This window comes from Trichechus manatus, unplaced genomic scaffold (genome assembly GCF_000243295.1).
Source record: "Trichechus manatus latirostris isolate Lorelei unplaced genomic scaffold, TriManLat1.0 scaffold00126, whole genome shotgun sequence".
Lineage (NCBI taxonomy): Eukaryota > Metazoa > Chordata > Mammalia > Sirenia > Trichechidae > Trichechus > Trichechus manatus.
The window spans coordinates 4,726,697-4,743,850 of record NW_004444062.1 but is presented as its reverse complement, the minus strand read 5'-3'; the positions used below and the strand labels follow the sequence as shown (position 1 = coordinate 4,743,850).

Sequence of the window (17,154 nt, the reverse complement as noted above, 5' to 3'; positions counted from 1 at the left end):
TACTAAAATCTACTTGTAGTTTAGTTTATTAATGCAAGGTATTATTTGGTGACTAAACCCACTGCCGTAGCAACCCTGTAGGACAGAGTAGAACTGTCCCACAGGGCTTCCAAGGCTGTAATCTTTATGCAAGCAGACTTCCACATCTTTTCCCTACAGAGTGGATGGTGGGTTCTAATCAGTGACCTTTCAGTTAGCCGTCCAGCACTTGAACCACTGTGCCCCCACGTCTCCTTTCTTTGGTGACTACTGCCACCAGAAGAAATAATCAAGTCCTAGTTTAGGACAAAATTATAACTCTGCTATATAAATTTTCTATAAATGTATTCAATCTAAGAACATCAGTAATAACAGTAACTCATTACTGATATATACATATTTTTCTTCCCAAATCAACCACTAGGTTATAAAAAATAGTATTTAATGTTGAAAGGTTTTTAAAAAAAAATGTAAAAATGCTGAACCTCACTGAAAGTTGCCAAAATTATTCTAGGTTAGCTTATTTTATGTCACATTACCCTCATTTTGAAGTACTTGCCACTATTATAATAAACAATTAATTTAAATGCCTCTCCCATTAGACTTTAAGCTCCCTGAGGGCGGAGATCCTGTCAATTTTGTTCACTGGTCTAACCCTGGTGCCTAGCTCAGAACCTGGCACACAATAGGAACTCAATAAATTCTGCCAAAATTAATGAGTTCATTATTATCACAGGCAGTTTTAGGAGCCCTGGTAGCACAGTGGTTAAATGATATGGCTGCTAACCAAAAGGCGGGCAGTTCAAATCCACCAGCCGCTCCTTGGAAATCCTATGGGACAGTTCTATTCTGTCCTATAGGGTTACTGTGGATTGGAACTGACTCAACAGCAACGGGTTTTGATTTTGGTTTTTATAGGCAGTTTTAAGGACAGAGGATTACAAAGCTTTCCCCTGCCAAATCCCCACAGATATTCTCACAGGGTTCCCAGAGAACTGAATAAAGTAAGGCATGCAAAGTACCTAGCAGAAAGATAGGGACATAGTTGGTACTCAATAAATGTTATCCTTCTCCACACTTCAAGCAGTTAGTACTTCTCTAGAGAGGAACTTTCTCTTATCAGCCCTACCCTGAAGAATCTAGATTGACTAGAATGATTAAATCACTCTGATGCCAACATATACCTCTGATCTGCTGCTTTGTACATGTCTGCTACTGTAAATGTATACTCCATTTCTATCTGACTTTGCAATTCAAAACTACCTTCTTGGCCCCATCCTAACAATTCTATTGACTTTTAACATTCATTTTACAGATACTAAACTGACTTGTCTTCTACTTACCACAAGATTAAGTGAAACCAATTAGAAAAATGTACAAACCTTCAAAATTAGGAAGTTTTCTTTCTGGTCTAAATGATGTGATCTTTTTTTTTTCCTCCTCCTTGTAGGTTAGGGCTCTCTACCACTATGACATATAGAATGAGATAGAAGAGTAAAAAGGAGCAAAAAACTATTTCCTCCTTTGCAACATGTAAAAGAAAATGAATATTAAAAATGCCACGTATTTCATAAAATCTAACATGCTATCGATATTAAGATAATGAATTTTGATATGTATTAACTCAAAGATCACTATATTTGAGGATAAAAAACTTATGTTTCAGTTTTTTTATTTTTAATTAGTTCACGACTGAACAAAATGACAAATGTGAATACTGTTATTCCTTTGTTAATGACTGGTTCTCACTGATTTTTCAAAAGAAGTAACTCTTGCCTAATATGACAAATATTATAACTGACTGCACTATCTCCCAGTAGATTAATCTACTACTATCTTTTTATCAAAGATTCAACTACTGACTAGAATATAATTAAATAAACGCTAACATTAGTACTTTATATTGTCTAACAGGCCACAGGAATTACTTCTATTCATATAATGACACCAACGCAGAGAAAAGCAGATGAACAGTATAAAACTATTTTCAAAATTTAACTTTGGCACCTTTAATATGGTATAAGCTACAAACGAAATCAGAAAATGAGTGATATTCAAAGAGAAATACTTTTTCTAAAATATAATAACCTGTTAAAACAAAATCTAATTATACAATTAAATATACTAAGCTTTTATCAAAATAGTTACAGATATCTTCCCAGTTTGTGATTAATTTTGTTCACGTTGTTTTTCGCAACCATATGTATGTTTTTTTGTCAATGTTTAATGTTTAGTTTAGAAACCTCTACCACCTTCAGTTTTTTTTTCTTCTTTAATGTTTAATTCTTTAATTGATTTCATCCTGCCACGCTCCCCTCCCTTAATTGGTACCAGCCTTGAGAGCCAAAGGCATGCAGGAGTAAGTACCGAGAAACTCCCTAAGGGCCAGGTAAAAAGGAGGAGTTAGGGAAGAGTAGACAGTGGCAGGGAAGCGGCACTGGGCAAAGGCTCCCTCTATCAGTTGCCAAAAAATACTACCATCCAGAAGAACTTGACTGCTGCCTAAAGAAAGGCTAGAGGAATGCTGAAAAGAATGACAGACTGACTACAAAAAGGACAATTAGCCCTTAATATGTACAGGACAGTATGTATAAATCAACTATTTGTTAACTCAGTGCATTCTGTAATCCTAGCTATACAGAAACAAAGTCCCAACGCTGTGTATACCATTTCATCAAGCGATATCTATGCTCTAAGGTAGATCTGTAATAATAATGCTTTTTGTGCAGAATCCAACAAATAATCTACAACAAATAATTCATCCCATAAGTGATTTCTATAATACTCTAATACTATGTTCTATAACATTAGCCACATAGAAAAGTTTTCTCTAGTCCGTATCTGTAAATGCTACTCTTTAATTAAACATACCTGATAAATACTGTTTACACAGTAGTAAAGCGAAAAAGACAAGACCTTGGGATCTTGTTTTGTTTTGGAGGGAAAGAGTTCAGTCATCAAGCTCTCAAATCCATTATCACTTAAACATCCAAATGATTCTTCTCTTCTTAGGAAACCCAACTAAACTGTTAAACCATGGAAAAGAAACATTGCCAGGGTATAAAAATACCACTGATTTTTGTATATTCATCTTGTACCTTGCAATCTTTCTAACTCATTTACTAGTCCTAATAGATTTTTTACTAGAAGCCCTGGAGGCACAGTGATTAAGTGCATGGCCGCTAACAAAAGGTAGGCAGTTTGAACCCACCAGCCGCTCTGCAGGAGAAAGTTGTGGCAATCTGCTGCCTTAAAGATTTACAGCCTTGGAAACCCTATGGGGCAGTTCTACCCTGTCCTATAGGGTCACCATAAGACGGAATCGACTCAACAGCAACACGTTTAATAGATTTTTAGTGGCTTTCTTAGAATATTCTATATACAATATCAAGTCATCTATGAACAGAAATAATTTTATTTCTTCCTTTTCAATTTGGATGCCTTTTATTTCTTATTCTTCACTAACTGCCCTGGATAGAACCTCCAGTACAACGCTGAGTGAAAGTAGTGAAAGTAGACATAAATCTTGTTCCTGAACTTAGGAGAAAAATACAGTCTTTCACCATTAAGAATGATGCAAGCTGTGGGTTTTTCATAGATGTGTTTATTAGAATGATGAAGTTGCCTTTTGTTTCTAGTTTTAAGTGTTTTTATCATGAAAAGGTGTTGGATTTTGTCAAATGCTTTCTCTACATCTATTGAAATGATCATGTGTGATAAGGTTGTGTGTCAACTTGGCTGGGCCATGGTTCTCAGTGGTTCATCAGTCATGATGTAGTTTGGCAGTCATATAATGATGCAATCACCTCCATGATGAGATCTGATACTATGTGATCACCTCCATGATGGGATTTTCTGTGAGTAGCCAATGAGTTGTAAGGGAGTTTCCTTGGGGGTGGGGACTACATCCAATATAGGTGGACTTTCTGGCAAAGCTTGCTGGCTTTTGCTCGCTCTGGATCCTGCAGCTGGGGTCCTCTGTGTCTGACCTCCAGTTCTTGGAACTTGAGCTAGCAGCTTACATGCCTTCCTGCCTTCTGATCTAGGGATTCGTTCGCCTCCATAGCCTGTGAGCCAGAGGCCTGTTGTATGACCTACCTATCTTGGGTTCGTTCGTCAGCCACTGCAGCTACGTGAGTCAGGAGAAGCCTCCAGCCTGACCCATGGACTTGGGACTTTCCAGCCTCTACAACCACGTGAGCCATTTCTTTGATATAAATCTCTATATATATTTATACACCTTACTGGTTTTGCTCCTCTAGAGCTCAGCCCAAGAATTTTGTTTTTGATTCTACTGATATGTTGTATTACATTAATCTATTTTCTAATGGTAAATCAACTATGCATCCATGGGATAAATTCCACTTGGTCAAGGTGTATAATTCTTTTTATATGTTGTTGAATTCTATAAATTAGCAATGAACAATCTGAAGATGAAATTAATAATTCCATTCATAACAGTATCAAAAAGAATAAAATACTTAGGAATAAATTTAACTAAAGAAGTATAAAACTTACACTAGGAATAAATTTAACGAAAGAATCGCAAAACTTACACTCTGAAAACAAAAAAAGACAGTTGAAAGAAATTAAAAATTTAAATAAATGGTACCATGAATCTGACTTAATACTGTTAAAACAGCATACTAAAGAGCCTAAATATCCAAAACGTGGTACATACATACAATGAAATACTACTCAGCCATAAAGAGAAATGAAGTCCCGATACATGCTATAATATGAATGAACCTTGAAAACATCATGCTGAGTGAAATAAATCAGTTACAAAAGGACAAATACTCTATGATCCCAATTATATGAAATATCTAGGATAGGCAAGTATATAAAAGACCAAAGGGGCAGGAGGATGGGAGGAAGAAAGGAGGACTCAATGCTTAGGGAACACTGAGCTTCTGTTAAGGGTGATGGAAAAATTTTGGAACAGATAAAGGTGATGGTTAAACAACATGATGAACATAAGTTAATGTCACTGAACTACACATGTGAAGAATGTTGAAACGGCACATGTTTTGTTACATATGCATTTACCACAATAAAAATAAAATGGCAATACTCCCCAAACTGATCTACAGAGCCAACATAATCTTTATCAGAATCCCAGCTGACTTCTTTGTATAAATTGCTAGTTGATCCCAAAATTCATATAGAAATGCAAGGGACCTAGAACAGCAAAGAGAGTTCTGAAAGAGAAGAATAAAGTAGGAGGACTCACACTTCCTGAATACAAAACTTACTTCAAAGCAATGGTAATCAAGACAGTGGGTACTGGCACAAGGAATGACACAGAAGTCAATGGAATAGAACTGAAAATCCAGAAATAAAACCATACATCTATGGTCAACTGGTTATTGACAATGGTGCCAACACCATTAAATGAAGAGTCTTTTCAACAAATGATGCTGGGACAAGTGGACAGCCACATGCAAAAGAATGAAGTTGTACCCCTACTTTATACCACATACAAAAATGAATTAAAAATGGATCAAAGAACTAAATGTTAAAAGCAAGAACTATAAAACTCTTAGAGAAACACAGGGATAAATCTTCATGACCTTGGATTTGGCAAAGGATTCTTGTTTGACACCAGAAGTACAAGCAACAAAAGAAAAAATAAATACACTGGGCTTCATCAAAATTAAAAACTTTTGTACTTCAAAGGACACAATAAAAAAAAGTGAAAAAGAACAATCCACAGAATAAGGAAAAATTATACGTTTGATAAGGGACTTGTGTCTAGAATATATAAACAACTGAAACTCAATAATAAAAAGGCCAAATAACCCAATTAAAATAAGCAAAGGGCTAAACAGTCAGTTCTCCAAAGAAGATTTACAAGTGGCCAATAAACATGAAAAGATGTTCAACATCATTAGTCATCAGAGAAATGCAAATCTAAACAACGAGATACCACTTCACACCCACTGAGACAGCTATAATCAGAAAGACAGATAATAACAAGGTCGATGAGAATGTAGAGAAACTGGAACCCTCTTATACTCCTGATGGGAATGTAAAATGGTGCTGCTGCCTTGGAATACAGTCTGGCAGTTCCTCAAATGGTTAAACAAAGAGTTATCATGATTCAGCAATTCTACTCCTAAGTATATAATCAACAGAAGTGAAAACATATGTCTACACAGAAATTTGTACAAGAAAGTTTATAGCAGCACTATTTATAATAGCCAAAAGGTAGAAACAACCCAAATGTCCATCAACTGATGAATGAATAAACAAAATGTGGTATATGCAGACAATGGAATATTATTCAGCCATAAAAAGGAATGAAGTACTGATTCATGCTGCAACATGAATGAACTTTGAAAACATTATGCTAAGTGAAAGAAGCCAGTTATAAAAGACATCATACTATATGATTCCATTCACATGGAAGTCCAGAATAGGGAAATCTATAAAGTAGATTTAGTGGTTACTTGGGACTGGAAAGGGGGAATTGGAGGGAGGAGGGGGGATACTGATAGATAAAAGATACGGGGTTTGATTTTGAGGTGATGAAAATGTTCTGAAACTGACTAGTATATATCTGTGAATATATTAAAACCCACTGAGTTATACACTTTAAATTAGGGAGTTGTATGGTAAGTGAATTATATCTAATAAAGCTATTTACTTTTTAAAAAATTGCTATATTATAAATTTGTATGTGTGTAATACCTCAGTGTGGGAAGCCTTAGAGCGTAATAAAAAATTAATGTGTTGGGTGGTAAAAAGAATAATCCTTCACTGCAAAGGTTTGACTGTACTTACCATTTCTTTTAATTCATATCTGTTACTCTGTTTCACCAGAATCTCTAACTCATAATACACAAACTCCTTGAAAAGGTTACTATCTAATTCAGCAGTGAGAACTTGGGAATCCTACAGCAGAAAGGTAAAGAACTCCCTTTAAACAATCCTGAGAGAAGAAAATTCAGATGACTAAAAATGAACTGGAGATAATGTGCACCGAGTTTCTGCTTGGGATGATGAAAAAGTTATGGAAACAGGTAGTTGTGGATGTAATTGATGTCATTGAATTGTATACTTTAAAATAGTTACACTGGTAAATTTTATGTCATATATATTTTACCACACACAAAGAAAATCCCCTCCCCAAAAAAGAACTGGAACGGTCTTCTAAAATCCTCATAACTTCCCAAAAAATTTTTTTCTTTTAAATGTCAAGATCCCTTTAAGGCAATAAAAAAAGGTTCAACTGACAAGACAGTAAGTAATTCATAAGCCATCTTCCAATAAAAGGAAAGAGAATAACTTCCAATAAAAGGAAAGAAGGGGAAGACCGGTATCCATCCTAGACCATGTAAGCAAAATAAGCTTAGTTTGGCTTTTTCATCAGGAATTAACAACTGTAGCAAATATTACTCTTTCCCCAAGAAATTCTAAGCAAATATTGGGGAGAAAAGAAAAAGCATCTGGAGAAAGTAAAGGATACTGCAAAAGCTCAGAGACAGGACAATCTCCTGCAAGACAGTGAGCATTCCTATTAGAAAGTGATAAACACCCAGGGAATTACCAGACAGTAATGCTAAGACCACAAAATTAAAGCCTGGAGAGGAAAAGTATATTAGCTTTTGGAGTACTGCAGTACATATGGAGTCCTGGCGTGCAGTGGTTAAGAGCTCGGCTTCTAATCAAAAGGTCAACGGTTCGAAACCACCAGCCACTCCTTGGAAACCCTATGGGGCAGATCTACTCTGTCCTATAGGGTTGCTATGAGTCGGAATCGACTCAACAGCAATGGGTTAGGATTTATTTATTTATTTTTGATTTGTAGTATATATAGCCTTTAAAGGTGAATGTGGGGGTGGGAAAGCAGAAGACTATGAATATACTTATTTTCTACAGAAGAAAAAAGTTAAAATCAGAGAAAATATTTTATAATTATTAGTAAGTACAGAAGCCAGGACTTAGACACAGATTTTCAGATTCTAATTGGAACTTCCAGACTAGGAATTAACATTTACAGTCTACTCTAAACAACCAATTAATAGCCTATGAATTATGAATAAGGCATTATAGTTCCTTATTCATAGAATGATCATATGCCCCAATTTGCCTCAGATAGTCCTAGTTCACATCTGTTATCTCATTGTAATTATTAAAAGCTCCTCTACTGATTTATCTCATCAATGTTCTTCATCTCCATCTACCCAAGTCACAACGGGAACCTCCTCATTAGAAACTGTTCCACCTCTGTATCTTTTACCATAAAATTTCCTTTTAGAACAAAACATTCTATCTCCCAACTCCTCTACTCCTTTCTTACTGAATAGACTCTTTGCCTTTATTATGAATTCTAAACTGTCATATCTATAGCCCCCTCTTGGCCATACCTATCTCTCTATCTGGCCCAGACTCAAGGACAGCCTTTTAAATCATGCTGTAATAATACTCCACCGCCCGTCCTGACCTTTGGTAATTCTTGATTTTTCCACTAGATCTCCAATTCTAAGTGGCTTCTATTGGCAGAGTCCACCAGACCGCACTGCTAAGAATTAAGTAACACCCTCTCCGCACAAACTGACTTCCTCTGTACAGCACAGAAACAGCACAGGTAAATTCTGAACTTATTCAGACCTGAGTGTGCTTCCTATTCTACCTCTTACTGGCTAAGTGATCAGAATAAATTTAGTCTTTCTGTGCCTGTGAGAAAGAAGCCCTGGTGGAACAGTGGTTAAGTGCTTGGCTGCTAACCGAAAGGTCACCAGTTCAAACCCACCAGCCACTCTGTGGAAGAAAGACTGGCAGTCTGCTTCTGGAAAGATTACAGCCTTGGAAACGCTACGGGGCAGTTCTACTCTGTTCTATAGGGTTGCTATGAGTCAGAATCGACTCGACAGCAATGAGTTTGTTTTTGTTTTTGTTTTTGTTTTTTGGTGCCTGTGAAACAAAGACAAAAATATAATCTTATAAGATTGTGACATTTAAAGATAATGGGAATACGCAGCCTAGTGTTTGGCACACAGGTCTGTGATAAATAAAAACTGCCGTATTTTATCAGTTCTCAAAATCCTCACAACTGGACCAATAAACATCATGATAAATGAAGAAGAAATTAAAGTTGTCAGTTCTACTTGGATCAACAATCACTGCCCATGGAAGCAGCAGTCAAGAAATCAAATGACATACTGCATTGAGCAAATCTGCTGCAAAACACCTCTTTAAAGCTTTAAAAAACAAAGATGTCACTCTGATGACTAAGGGGCCCCTGACCCAAGCCATGGTCTTTTCCAACGTCTCATATGCATATGAAATCTGGACAAGGAGAAAGGGAGACCGAAGAAGGATTGATGCCATTTGAACTGTGATGCTCGTGAAGAATACTGAATATATCATCGACTTCCAGAAGAACAAACAAATCAGTCTTAGAAGAAATACTACCAGAATGCTCCTTAGATATGAGGATGGTGAGACTTTGGCTTGCTTACTTTGGACACATAATCAGGAAAGACCAATTGCTAGAACAGGACATCATGTCTGGTAGAGACAGAAAATGGGGAAAATCCTCAATGAGATGGATTGACCCAACAGCTGCAATAATGGACTCAAACATATTAACAATCATGAAGGTGGCAGCAGAGGACTGGGCAAGATTTCATTCTGTTATATGTAAGGTCACCATGAGTCGAAGCCAACTCAACGGCAACTAATGACAACAACAATTGTTAAGGACCACATTTTAACATCGCTGAAAATGGGATGTGTCTTAAAAGCAGCCGTCTTACAACAAGTGTCAGCTGGAAAGCAACTGTAAGGTAATTGTTGTTGCTTGCTCTTGACAAACTTTAGTTTGAAAACCTTTGGCTGATACTGCCTAATAATTTCTAGAAAGCACTAGCATAAAAATCTTGCAGCATGAGTGTTAATGCCTTGGAAGAAATCTTAGAAATAAGGGAGCACTCTTTAAAGAAATTCTGCATCACCAACACTCTTGATGGTGACACTGTAGAAAAACACAATCATCAAAAACGGGGGGCTGGGGGGGGCAAACTCTCAATGTGAAGATATTAGGAATAACAATCAATTTATTTCAATTTTATTTTCCTGTATATATGTGAAAAAGTAACAATATGAAAAAATTGTCTAAGTCTTAAAAAAAACTCTTTGAACAAGTATAAAATGAAAAGTTCTAAGTGTTAAAAAATCACTGGAACATAACTTTAATTGGTAATCTTCATTTGGCAATGATGTCCATGGAATTCACTGGTCTTTCAATACCTTATGTGGGGTTTAGAATTTAACCTTATCCAAAGAATTTGGACTTTGTTCTCAGTTCCTGAAAGATATTCCCTAAAACCCTGGAATTTCACTAATGGTTTAAGTGTCCTCAATAAAGACTTCAGACCTGATAGGTTACGTCTGAGAGGCAACTCTAAGGTGGGTGATTGCCTGGCCAGAAAGACTTACCTTTTAATGACCACTTCATAGTGGCCAGGTCAGAGAGCTCTACCTTGTGATCACCTCATGATATTGACTGATCTCAAGGGAGAAGGGCTTAAGTTTGCATTGTGTAATGAGTCCCATAATAAAAGCTCTGGACACAGAATCTCCATGGACTTCCTGGTTGGTGAAAGGCATTGACGCACACGGGAGGGTAACACAGCCCTTTTTGAGACATGGAAGCTCTGCTTCGGGAAGCCTCTCAGACCTCATCCTATGTATCTGTTTGTACCCGTTTCTGCTATAATAAAACTGTAACATAAGCATAGCATTTCCGTGAGTTCTGTGAGTCATTCCAGGGAACCCTCTCACTTGTCCTGAGGGGGTAGAGGGAAGCCCCAAAGTTGTAGCTAGCAGGTCAGAAGTGAGAGTGTCATGTGGACTCTCAAACTTGCGGCTGGTATCTTAAGTTTTAGGCCTATCTGGCAGGTAAAGGATGGTGCCCTTGTGAGATATGACCTAGCTCTGGGTGGCTATTAAGGTCAGAGAAAGAAATGTTGTATTGGCAGTGGGTGCCACAATTGAAAAGAAGTGAAAAGTGGGGATGTATGATTTGTGATAGGATTTGATTTGATCTTTACACCCTATCACTTGGTAATGGTTAGCTTAACAGTACAGTGAAGTTGTCAAGGATTTTATTTTACTTGGATCCACAATCAAGGCCCATGGAAGCAGCAGTCAAGAAATCAAACCACGCACTGCATTGGGCAAATCTGCTGCAAAAGACCTCTTTAAAGTGCTGAAAAGCAAAGATGTCACTTTGAGGGCTAAGGTGTGCCTGACCCAAGCCATGGTATTTTCAATTGCCTCGTATGCATGCGAAAACTGGACAATGAATAAGGAAGACCAAAGAATTGATGCTTTTGAATTATGGTGTTGGCGAAGAATATTGACTATACCATTAACTGCCAAAAGAATGAACAAATTTGTCTTGGAAGATGTATACCCAGAGTGCTCCTTAGAAGTGAGGATGGCGAGACTTCATCTCATGTACTTTGGACATGTTATCAGGAGAGACCAGTCCCTGAAGAAGGACATCATGCTTGGTAAAGTAGAGGGTCAGCGAAAAAGAGGAAGACCCTTGATGAGCTAGACTGACACAGTGGCTGCAACAATGGACTCAAACATAGCAACAGTTGTGAGGATGGTGCAGGACTGGGCAGTGTTTCATTCTGTTGTGCATAGGGTCATTACAAGACAAAACCAACTGATGGTGCCTAACAACAACGACAATAGTACAGTGGAATGGCTTGCTATTATACCATTTGAGTGACAACATGCTGAAAGGGTCGGGTTCTATCTCATAGGATGCAATATATACTTTGAACCAATGATCAATAAATTGTGCTACTTCTCTCACAGTACCCAAACCCACTGCCTTCAAGTCAATTCCAACTCATAATGACCCTACAGAACAGAGCAGAACTGTCCCAGAGGGTCTCCAATGCTGTAAATCTTTATGGAAGCAGCCTACCACATCTTTCTCCCGCAGAGCAGCTGGTGGGTTCAAACCCCTAACCTCTGAGTTAGCAGCCGAGTGCTTTAACCACTGCATTACCAGGGCTTCTTCTCACTATTACTATACCTGGTGCCCTACTCAAAGAATATTTGTTTGAGCCATAAAATGTTTGATCTGTTGGTTTAGAAGTTTTGGTTTCCATTAAAGGAACGCTCCTATCAAAGGACATAACAATGGTCCCACTAAACTGGAATTTGAGATTGCCACCTGACCATTTTGGGTTGCTCATGCCACTGAAACAACAAGAAGACATTTACTGTAAGAGCTGGGGTGACTGATCCCAACTACTAAGAGTAAACTAGGCTGCTACTGTGCAGTAAGGGCAGGGAGGGCTATGTATTGAACTCTGGGGATGGTCTAGGGCAGTGTTTCTCAAACCACTGGTGGTGAAGAACCAGTTGGTTCTTTTTAAAAACTTTCACCATATTCGAAAAATAAAAAATAATGCCCTTAGATATTGTGGCTATCACTACTGGCATAAAAGTTCCTAAAGATTTACTCTCAATTTTGGCATTTATCTTGGGCACCACAGTTTGAATAGTCAGGGCATCTCTTGGTATTTCTATATGCAGTATTATAAAAGTTCATAGAAAACTACAATGTCCTATTAAAGTCAGAATCCCTAAGGATTTCAGACCCCTTTGGAATACAGTTATAGGACAACTCACCAAGTTAAAAACAAAACAACACCCTGACAAGCTCCAGCTGAGGTACTGGGTGAAAGCAAAGGAAACAGAATGGGTTATGGAAGAGGAAAGTTAATTAAGGTCTATGAGTTGGAACTGATCGACGGCAAAGGGTTTGTTTGGTTTTAGGACCAGTGCAAAAATGAGAACTAGCAGCTATGCAATTTTGTTGTTCCCGTGTGCTCGTGTATTAACTAATTTATTTTTCCCCACCCTCCTCTTTATCCTAATCATTTAAGATAAGGATTGTTGGTGGTAGTTAATTTATAATTTAAGCGTTTAGGTTAGAGCAGAAGTTGGCACACTTTTTCTGTAAAGGATCAGAAAATTTTTATAAACACTGAAATTTGGATTCCATGTAATTGGCGTGTTTCACAAAATATTGTTCTTTTTTTGATTTTTTTTTTTCCCTCATTTAAAAATGTAAAAACCATTCTTAGCTTCCAGGCCATACAAAACAGGTAGCAGGCCAGATGTGGCCTGCAAGCTGTAGTTTGCCAACCTCTGAGTTAGACTATTCAGGTGGAATCATATTTTAACTAAAAGAGGGATTAACTTCACCGAGAGCCTGATATGTTGACACCTTGAGATTGGATACTGTGACTATTGAGACTACTGGAGAGAGGTGACAGCATTTTCATTTTTACAAAGGACACTTGCATTTTGTTAAGGGAAAACATGAAATAATTATTCTTATTGTATGGAAGTTCAAATATGGGTACAACATTGTGCTAATTATTTACCTAGTGTTGCTCAATTCCAAACCCACCCTTCTAAACTCTGCTCTGGGATGCTGAGACTAAGATTCTGCCAAACGCATTTCCCAGACTTCTTTAACAGCTGGCTTCCTATTATATTCTCCAATACGGAGTAGAGTCATTGGAAAGCAGGAAGAAGGACTTCAGTCTTGTTTTTTTTTTTGCTATTCCTGCCAGTGACACTCTAGCAGTCCCCATCTTTTTTCAGCATACAATGTCCCTTGATTGGCATTATCTGTTACCAATGATAAAATTGGAGCTTTCAAGTAAAAATTAGAACTTTGGAAAACTTGAGTCTATCAGCATGAGCTCGACAGCTTCCCAATGTGTAAAGACTTCTCTTATGAGATTCCTTAGAATATTAACAAACATGATTTTTTAATATTATATAATGAAATATGCCAACATCTGGAAGAGCTGTATAATTCAGTAAAACAATTATTTTCCAAATGACCAGTACAGGGTGCTGTAAAACCACACGTGGGTAAAAGAGCCATTCAAAGTGTGAAAGAGACCAATGCATTTTAGTATGAGAGAATATGAAGTTAATTCATATGGTTTCAGATTCCATATTGCAGCTGACTATCATGGAACTACCACTTGCGTTTTGGTGTGATATCAAAGAAGAATATCAGTGGTGCAGTGGTTAAGCGTCCAGCTGCTAATCAAAAGGTCAGCAGTTTGAATCCACCAGCTGCTCCTTGAAACCCCTATGGGGCAGTTCTACTTCTGTCCTACAGGGTCGTGATGAGTTGGAATCAACTCAACGGCAATGGGTTTATAGGATTCAAATACATCTGTGTCAAGCCTGACTTTCTTAATACACTTCAACCAAAATAACATATTGCTGTAGAATAAATGCAGCAGATAAGAATCCAGCTGCCTTCTACTAATCCACATATTAAAGAGATTTGCAAAAATGGAAAATAATACCTCCTGGCACTAATTTTGTTTTAGAAAACACTTATTTTTTTATAAAAATGTTATGCAAGCATGTAATGGGTTTATTATTACTTTTGAATGAATACATTATTTTAAATTTTTCTAAGCTTTCATTTCTAATATGGTAATAAATATCTGTAGATAAAACCTACATAAATCAAAGCTCTTTGGGGTCTTTACAGGTGTAAAGCAGTTCTTTTGGTAAGCTGTCTACGACTTGAGTGTGTGACTTGAGAGCTTAAGATACTACAAGGAACAATGTTCTATGACACAAAGGCAAGGCTACTAATGTCAAACTCCCTGAATCCTACTACCTTAATATTTAGAGCTGCAGTCAACTGACAACTTCTTGCTTAGGAAGCAAAACTTCAAGTAGGACAAAGATTGTCTTTGGGACCCATTCAACTTCCCATTTTCTTGTCCCTTTCCTTTCACACTTTGAGGCAAAGCTGTGTCCAGTCCCTGCTGATTTGGAGATACATGATAAATGTATGTGTGCAGAACCCTATGTGAAACATGGGTGCCCAGGATATGTTAATATGTTAATGGTCTGGCGACCATTTGAACTGCTATTTTTTAAAACTTTATTTAGGAAAGAAGAGAGTGGGAGTCGTATGAAGGAAGGTCAGAGGAGGAGGTCCAGTGACAATGCTTGTCTTTTATCATCTTACCAATGTTTCGCTTTGGCTTTAAATGCCATTCAGAAAAACAGAATCCTGCAGTTAACCTGACCAATCCTTTTAGAAGACAATTTTGTACCATCTAGTTTTCCTCAGGATGACCCCTAAGGGTCACTCCACTCTCACCTAACATTCAGTTCTGTCCCTGAGGATTTCCAGTAAATATATACTCTCCTTATTTTCTTTATAGTAATATTTTAGTGCCTCAGAGACATTTTTAGCACATCTTACAAACTTTAGCACATCTTGCCTGATAGGGCATACTTCATAATCCAGTTCTGGGTACATCATCAGTTTACAGTTACTTACAAGATGACTAAATTTCAGCATTTAAATGATGCTATACAGAAGTTATGTGCTGACCTTTCAGTTAGCAGCCAAGTGCTTAACCACTGCAACACCAGGGCTTCTTTTACAGAAGATACCCATCCACCATTGCCATCAAGTTGATGCCAACTCATATTGACCCTATAGGACAGATTAGAACTGCCCCATAAGGTTTCCAAGGCTGTAAATCTTTACAGAAGCAGACTGCCACATCTTTCTCCCAAGGAGCAGCTGGTGGGTTCGAACAGCCAACCTTTCAGTTAACAGCTGAGCGCTTAACCACCATGCCACCAGGGCTCCTAATTTACAGAGGATATCAGCTACCAAATCTAAAAAAGAGATGACAGAATTACAAAGCCATCACTTTGTAACTCCTAATGAAATTATTGATTTCAAACAAAAGTTATCAACTGGTACTAAAATTATAATAAAATAAACGGTTGATGGGTGTTATGGATTGAATTGTGTCCTCCAAAAATATGTGTTGTAAATCTAACCCCTATACCTGGCAGTATGGAGCCCTGGTGGCACAGCAGTTAAGTGTTCGGCTGCTAACCAAATGGTCAGTGGTTTGAACCCACCTGCCGCTCATGGGAGAAACGTGGTAGTCAGCATCCATAGAGATTATAGCCTTGGAAACCCTGTGGGCAGTTCTACTCTGTCCTATAGGGTCGCTATGAGTCACAATCAACTGGACGGCAACGGGTTTGGTCTAGTTTTATACCTGGTGGTGCCGTGGTTAAGCGCTTGGCTGCTGACTGAAAGGTCAACAGTTCAAATCCACCAGCCACTCCGGGGGAGAAAGATGTGGCGGTCTGTGGCAGAGAGCCTCTGTAAAGATTACAGCCTTGGAAACCCGGTGGGGCAGCTCTCCTCTGTCCTGTAGTGTCACTGTGAGTCGGAATTGACTTGATGGCAACAGGTTATACCTGTGGAAAGGATCCCTGATGGCTCAATGGTTAAGAACTCGACTGCTAACTGAAAGACTGGCAGTTCCAACCCACCAGTGGCTCCGCAGGAGAAAAGACCTGGTGATCTGATCCCATAAAGATTACAGCCTAGGAAAACCTATGGGGCAGTTCTACTCCATCCTATAGGGCTGCTATGAGTCGAAATTGACTGGACAGCACACAACATTCCTGTGGATGTAATTCCATTTGGGAATAGGGTTTTGTTATGTTAATGAGGCCATATAAGCGTAGGGTGTTGCCTTAAGCCAATCACTTTTGAGATCTAAAAGAGCAGATTAGGCACAGAAGGAGGATATAATAGAAGCAAGGAAGCACAGACATGAGACGATAGATGCCATTCCACAAGAAGATGGCTAAGAAACCTAGGAACAGAAGATGAAAAGAGACAAGGATGTTCTCCCAGAACCAACACAGAGATAAAGCCTTCCCCTAGAGCCAGTGCCCTGAATTTGGACTTCTAAGACTCCTAACCTGGGAGAAAATAAATTTCTATTCATTAAAGCCACTCACTAGTGGTATTTCTGTTACAGAAGCACTAGAAACCTAACACAGTGGGGTACTAATTGTATGATAGCAATGTAATATCACATACAATTAACAAATTCATTCTACACATCATATATGAAAAATAACTAGGTCTGCAGCCAACTTGAATTAATTTTTCTATGTGAAGATTCATTTTTTCATGTATGGATATCTAGTTTGCTCAGCACCTATTTACTGAAACCTCGAGAGCATGGCCCCCAGACACCGTTTTAGCTCAGTGGTGAAGTTACCTCCGAGGTTCACTGTTCAGCCTGGGAGTGGACAGCC

At 38.1% G+C, this 17,154-nt stretch overlaps 1 protein-coding gene across 6 annotated transcripts in view; it reads right to left on the bottom strand.

Moving 5' to 3' along the window:
• The window catches only part of PDS5A (PDS5 cohesin associated factor A), a 169,874-nt gene that overhangs the window by 123,746 nt on the left and 28,974 nt on the right, over positions 1 to 17,154 (bottom strand). Inside the window, exon 2 of one of the 6 annotated variants that reach the window (XM_023738934.1) lies at positions 1,362 to 1,446. The exons of the other annotated variants lie outside the window; for them this stretch is intronic. The gene's annotated coding sequence lies outside the window, so the exon portion shown is untranslated. The remainder of the gene's footprint in view (positions 1 to 1,361; positions 1,447 to 17,154) is intronic. 6 annotated transcript variants of the gene reach the window in all.